The following is a 7,500-nucleotide window of genomic DNA, read 5'->3' as shown; positions in this document are numbered from 1 at the left end:
TCCTTTGGTTCACGATGTCCCCGCCGAAGGCGGCGAACTTTAAAGCGCTGCAGCTCGAGCGCACAAGGTGCGCGGGGAATTGTTAGCGGCGCCGTGGTTGTGGTGGCGGTGACCATGGCTGCCTGCTCCTTTGGTTCACGATGTCCCCGCCGAAGGCGGCGAACTTTAAAGTACTGCAGCTCGAGCGCACAAGGTGCGCGGGGAATTGTTAGCGGCGCCGTGCTTGTGCTGGCGGTGACCATGGCTGCCTGCTCCTTTGGTTCACGATGTCCCCGCCGAAGGCGGCGTACTTTAAAGTACTGCAGCTCGAGCGCACAAGGTGCGCGGGGAATTGTTAGCGGCGCCGTGGTTGTGCTGGCGGTGACCATGGCTGCCTGCTCCTTTGGTTCACGATGTCCCCGCCGAAGGCGGCGTACTTTAAAGTACTGCAGCTCGAGCGCACAAGGTGCGCGGGGAATTGTTAGCGGCGCCGTGCTTGTGCTGGCGGTGACCATGGCTGCCTGCTCCTTTGGTTCACGATGTCCCCGCCGAAGGCGGCGTACTTTAAAGTACTGCAGCTCGAGCGCACAAGGTGCGCGTGGAATTGTTAGCGGCGCCGTGGTTGTGCTGGCGGTGACCATGGCTGCCTGCTCCTTTGGTTCACGATGTCCCCGCCGAAGGCGGCGTACTTTAAAGTACTGCAGCTCGAGCGCACAAGGTGCGCGGGGAATTGTTAGCGGCGCCGTGCTTGTGCTGGCGGTGACCATGGCTGCCTGCTCCTTTGGTTCACGATGTCCCCGCCGAAGGCGGCGTACTTTAAAGTACTGCAGCTCGAGCGCACAAGGTGCGCGGGGAATTGTTAGCGGCGCCGTGGTTGTGCTGGCGGTGACCATGGCTGCCTGCTCCTTTGGTTCACGATGTCCCCGCCGAAGGCGGCGTACTTTAAAGTACTGCAGCTCGAGCGCACAAGGTGCGCGGGGAATTGTTAGCGGCGCCGTGCTTGTGCTGGCGGTGACCATGGCTGCCTGCTCCTTTGGTTCACGATGTCCCCGCCGAAGGCGGCGTACTTTAAAGTACTGCAGCTCGAGCGCACAAGGTGCGCGTGGAATTGTTAGCGGCGCCGTGGTTGTGCTGGCGGTGACCATGGCTGCCTGCTCCTTTGGTTCACGATGTCCCCGCCGAAGGCGGCGTACTTTAAAGTACTGCAGCTCGAGCGCACAAGGTGCGCGGGGAATTGTTAGCGGCGCCGTGCTTGTGCTGGCGGTGACCATGGCTGCCTGCTCCTTTGGTTCACGATGTCCCCGCCGAAGGCGGCGTACTTTAAAGTACTGCAGCTCGAGCGCACAAGGTGCGCGTGGAATTGTTAGCGGCGCCGTGGTTGTGCTGGCGGTGACCATGGCTGCCTGCTCCTTTGGTTCACGATGTCCCCGCCGAAGGCGGCGTACTTTAAAGTACTGCAGCTCGAGCGCACAAGGTGCGCGGGGAATTGTTAGCGGCGCCGTCGTTGTGCTGGCGGTGACCATGGCTGCCTGCTCCTTTGGTTCACGATGTCCCCGCCGAAGGCGGCGTACTTTAAAGTGCTGCAGCTCGAGCGCACCATGTGCGTGGGGAATTGTTAGCGGGGGCGTCGTTGTGCTGGGGGCTGACTGTCCCTAGTGGGTATAGGATAATGTTAATGTACGGGGATCGCTGGGCGGCACGGACTTGGAGGGCCGAAAAGGCCTGTTTCCGGCTGTATGTGTATGATATGATATGATATGATGCCTGCCTGCTCATTTGGTTCATGATGTCCACGCGGCAGGCGGAATATTTTAAAAGCACTGTTCTGTACGAAGTGCACAATGTCCGTTGGGGAAATGCAGCTGGGGGTCGGTCGACCGGCTGACGACGCCTGCCTGCCGATTTGGTTCACGATGTCCCCGCCGAAGGCGGCATACTTGAAAGTACCGCCGTTCGCGGCGCGCAATTTGCGGGGGGAGGAATTGTTAGTGCACGTCTGTGTGCTAGGTGACGATGCTTGCCGACTTGGTTCATGCCGTCCACGCCGAAGACGGCGCCGTTTAAAGTACTGCCGCTCGAGGTGCACAATTTGCGGGGGAATTGTTAATGGGCGTCGGCGTGCTGGGTGACGATGTGGAGATGTGGAACGCCGAGCCAGATCTATCTTATTTGTTTGCTTGGCCCACTGGACTTTGCGTGGGCTTTGCAACACTGTGTGCTAGGTTAAATCACGGCCAATAGAGTGAGTGTTTTTAATGATCCTGATCTGATAAGGGGACTAGAGGTAAAAGAGCCGTTAGGAGGCAGTGATCACAACACGATAAGTTTTACTCTGCAAATGGAAAGGTAGAAGGGAAAATCGGAAGTGTCTGTATTACAGTATAGCAAAGGGGATTACAGAGGCATGAGGCGGGAGCTGGCCAAAATTGACTGGAAGGAGGCCCTAGCAGGGAAGACGGTAGAACAGCAATGGCAGGTATTCCAGGGAATAATGCAGAGGTTGCAGGATCAATTTATTCCAAAGAGGTGGAAAGACTCTAAGGGGAGTAAGAGACACCTGTGGCTGACAAGGGAAGTCAGGGACAGCATAAAAATTAAGGAGAGGAGGTATAACATAGCAAAGAAGAGTGGGAAGACAGAGGATTGGGACTCTTTTAAAGAGCAACAAAAGTTAACTAAAGAGGCAATGCGGGGAGAAAAGATGAGGTGCGAGGGTAAACTAGCCAATAATATAAAGGAGGATAGCAAAAGTTTTTTTAGGTACGTGAAGAGGAAAAAAATAGTCAAGGCAAATGTGGGTCCCTTGAAGACAGAAACGGGGGAATTTATTATGGGGAACAAAGAAATGGCAGACGAGTTAAACCGTTACTTTGGGTCTGTCTTCACTGAGGAAGATACACACAATCTCCCAAATGTTCTAGGGGCCGGAGAACCTAGGGTGATGGAGGAACTGAAGGAAATCCACATTAGGCAGGAAATGGTTTTGGGTAGACTGATGGGACTGAAGGCTGATAAATCCCCAGGGCCTGATGGTCTGCATCCCAGGGTACCTAAGGAGGTGGCTCTAGAAATAGTGGAAGCATTGGAGATCATTTTTCAATGTTCTATATAGATTCAGGATCAGTTCCTGTGGATTGGAGGATAGCAAATGTTATCCCACTTTTTAAGAAGGGAGGGAGAGAGAAAACGGGTAATTATAGACCAGTTAGTCTGACATCAGTGGTGGGGAAGATGCTGGAGTCAATTAGAAAAGACGAAATTGCTGAGCATTTGGATAGCAGTAACAGGATCATTGCGAGTCAGCATGGATTTACGAAGGGGAAATCATGCTTGACAAATCTACTGGAATGTTTTGAGGATGTAACTAGGAAAATTGACAGGGGAGAGTCAGTGGACGTGGTGTACCTCGACTTTCAGAAAGCCTTCGACAAGCTCCCACATAGGAGATTAGTGGGCAAAATTAGGGCACGTGGTATTGGGGGTAGGGTACTGACATGGATAGAAAATTGGTTGACAGACGGAAAGCAAAGAGTGGGTATAAATGGGTCCCTCTCGGAATGGCAGGCAGTGACCAGTGGGGTACCGCAAGGTTCGGTGCTGGGACCCCAGCTATTTACGATATGCATTAATGACTTAGACGGAGGGATTAAAAGTACCATTAGCAAATTTGCAGATGATACTAAGCTGGAGGGTAGTGTGAATTGTGAGGAAGATGCAATAAGGCTGCAGGATGACTTGGACAGGTTGTGTGAGTGGGCGGATACATGGCAGATGCAGTTTAATGTAGATAAGTGCGAGGTTATTCACTTTGGAAGTAAGAGTAGAAAGGCAGATTATTGTCTGAATGGTGTCAAGTTAGGAGGAGGGGGAGTTCAACGAGATCTGGATGTCCTAGTGCATCAGTCAATGAAAGGAAGCATGCAGGTACAGCAGGCAGTGAAGAAAGCCAATGGAATGTTGGCCTTCGTAACCAGAGGAGTTGAGTATAGGAGCAAAGAGGTCCTTCTACAGTTGTAGCGGGCCCTGGTGAGACCGCACCTGGAGTACTGTGTGCAGTTTTGGTCTCCAAATTTGAGGAAGGATATTCTTGCTATGGAGGGCGTGCAGCGTAGGTTCACTAGGTTAATTCCCGGAATGGCGGGACGGTCGTATGTTGAAAGGCTGGAGCGATTGGGCTTGTATACACTGGTATTTAGAAGAATGAGGGGGGATCTTATTGAAACATATACGATAATTAGGGGATTGGACACATTAGAGGCAGGAAACATGTTCCCAATGTTGGGGGAGTCCAGAACAAGGGGCCACCGTTTAAGAATAAGGGGTAGGCCATTTAGAACGGAGATGAGGAAGAACCTTTTCAGTCAGAGAGTGGTGAAGGTGTGGAATTCTCTGCCTCAGAAGGCAGTGGAGGCCAGTTCGTTGGATGCTTTCAAGAGAGAGCTGGATAGAGCTCTTAAGGATAACGGAGTGAGGGGGTATGGGGAGAAGGCAGGAACGGGGTACTGATTGAGAGTGATCAGCCATGATCGCATTGAATGGCGGTGCTGGCTCGAAGGGCTGAATGGCCGACTCCTGCACCTATTGTCTATTGTCTATTGTCTATAATCAACCACTTTATTTTGCCCGTCTTTGTGACTCCTCTTTGACACGTCGATCACCGCTGAGGCTGTTTTACCTGTTTCCCCTATGTACCGTAAGGTACACTCCTTACATTGAACTGCATACACCCCATTATTTCGCTCACGGGTTATCCTCTGTGCTATCCAGTCTCTCCTGTCACCCTGTTCTATGTTTTTGTCTATTACCCAGTGGGAGCAGGCCCCATATTGACATTAATTTGTAACCCTACTGCTCCCCTCGTCTGCTGGTTTTATCACCATCTCATGTTTATCCCTCAGCTCTGCCGTGGTCTCCCTCTCTTTTTTTCTGGTGAGGTTCGGCCTATCCTTTGTCATGGGCATATCCCAGGCTGTTTTAGTAACGTTCTTTTAAAACGTGTCGTGTTTGTTTGGCTTTACCCACGTTCCAGCATTAGAGGCCAATTTTTGCAATGTTTCCTGGGTGGGATTTGCCGGTTTTACAAATGGTGTCACTATCTCACCCTGCTTCCTGATACCCTTATGGGGTCGGCTCTGTTCTTGCAGAACCCTCGGGTGGTGCAGAGTCTGGGCCTTGTTATCAATATCTTGCCCTGCTTCCCGATACCCTTGCGGGTTCGGCTCTGTTCTTGCAGATCCCTCAGGTGGTGCAGAGTCTGGGCGGCATCGTCACCCAGCACACCGACGCCCACTGAAAATTACCCACGCACAGTGCGCGCCTGGAGCGGCAGTAGTTCAAACTACCCCTACCCCTACCCCTACCCCTACCGCTACCCCTACCCCTACCCCTACCCCTAACCCTAACCCTAACCCTAACCCTAACCCTAACCCTAACCCTAACCCTAACCCTAACCCTAACCCTAACCCTAACCCTAACCCTAACCCTAACCCTAACCCTAACCCTAACCCTAACCCTGACCCTAATGCAGGCAGAGTTATTTATAAAGTGGCCCAGACTCTGCACCACCTGAGGGTTTTGTAACAGAACCAACCCCATAAGGGTTTCAGGAAGCAGGGCAAGATATTGATAACAAGGCGCAGACTCTGCACCACCTCAGGGTTCTGCAAGAACAGAGCCGACCCCATAAGGGCATCAGGAATCAGGGCAAGATATTGATAAAATGGCCCAGACTCTGCACCACCTGAGGGTTCTGCAAGAACAGAGCCGACCCCATAAGGGCATCAGGAAGCAGGGCAAGATATTGGTAACAAGGCCCACGGGGAAGGCGGCATACTTTGGGGTTATTTTGTAGTGAGTTTTGAAGGCATGTGCTAGTGTTACGCATACCGAGGGCGCGCAAAGTTCGGCGCGCCCGGGCCAAAACGCCTCTGCTGGCCGCGGCCGAGTCGGCCGACGGATTGCCACGGACTTGCTTGACGACCTGTCACTCTCCGTGCATCGGTTGCACGCCCGGTTCGTCCTTTCCATTTGTTTCATGATGTACACGCGGCAGGCGGAATATTTTAAAAGCACTGTTCTGTTCGAAGTGCACAATGGCCGTTGGGGCAATGCAACTGGGGGTCGGTCGACCGGCTGACGACGCCTGCCTGCCGATTTGGTTCACGATGTCCCCGCCGAAGGCGGCATACTTGAAAGTACTGCCGTTCGCGGCGCGCAATTTGCAGGGGGGAGGAATTGTTAGTGGACGTCTGTGTGCTGGGTGACGATGCTTGCCGACTTGGTTCATGCCGTCCACGCCGAAGACGGCGCCGTTTAAAGTACTGCCGCTCGAGGTGCACAATTTGCGGGGGAATTGTTATTGGGCGTCGGCGTGCTGGGTGACGATGTGGAGATGAGGAACGCCGAGCCAGATCTATCTTATTTGTTTGCTTGGGCCACTGGACTTTGCATGGGCTTTGCATCATTGTGTGCTACGTTAAATCACGGCCAATTGAGTGAGTATTTTTTATTCAACCACTCTATTTTGCCCGTCTTTGTGACTCCTCTATGACACGCCGATCACCGCTGACGTGTTAATCTGCGTGTTAGGTATCTCGGGGGTCAGTTGGACGGACAGATGTGTAAGGGTTTTGTTCGGAAGGATCGTTGAGTGTAAACGGTGAACGGGGGTTAAAGGCCCTGAGGTTTCAATCCTCTAAAGAATGTAAAAGGTCTGACGCGTTAGCTAGCAGCTAATGAGGTGAACCTAGCAGCTAATGAGGCTCTCTCTCTCTCACGGCCCCGGGACTCCCTCCCTCCCTCCTCCCTCTTGGAACCCTCCCTGCGTGGGGGGGGGGGCACGAAGAAAAAGAGGGTATAAGAAGAATCCAGTGGAAGGAGTAGGGACTGGGGGCGAGGTCAGACAGCCTATCCGGCTAATAAAGCATCATGAGGTTAGGTATAAACTCTGATGACTGCATAAACTCGCCCCTAATGGGGGGGGGGGGGGCACTCTCTCCCCCACCCCTCTCTCCCCAGTGCCACTCCCTCCGACCCCCCCCCCACTCTCTTCGTGTCGCTGGGCCCGCCCGGCACGGCCCCGAGGATCACTCCCCGCGCGGCAACGGGACACCGGGTCGCCGGGCCCGCAGGGTCGTCAGTCGGGCGGGGGGGGGGGAGGGTGGCCATGCCAGCAGCAGGAGAGGTTTCCAACGAACCCGCGACCGCAGCAGGACCGCCCTCGGCAGACATTTGGACCCAGCGGGTCCGTTCGGGATGGTTGCCGGGCCCGCAGCAGAGGTTTCCTTCCACCCAACGGGGGGGGGGGGGGGGGGGGGGGCGGGGCTGCCCATCTTCCCGCTCGAAGCAACGGCCTCACCCTAACGGCCTCACCCTAACAACCCTCACCCTGACCCTAAACCGCTCGGTTCATGACTTCTCTCCGTTTGGTTCATGAATTCGCCATTTAGTTCACGACTTCTCCTGTTGGTTCCTGACTTCTACCTCGTGGTTCGTGATTCCGGCGGGTAGGTGGGGTGCCCG

This window comes from Rhinoraja longicauda, unplaced genomic scaffold (genome assembly GCF_053455715.1).
Source record: "Rhinoraja longicauda isolate Sanriku21f unplaced genomic scaffold, sRhiLon1.1 Scf000068, whole genome shotgun sequence".
Taxonomy (NCBI): Eukaryota; Metazoa; Chordata; class Chondrichthyes; order Rajiformes; family Arhynchobatidae; genus Rhinoraja; species Rhinoraja longicauda.
Note: the sequence above shows the minus strand (reverse complement) of the source record.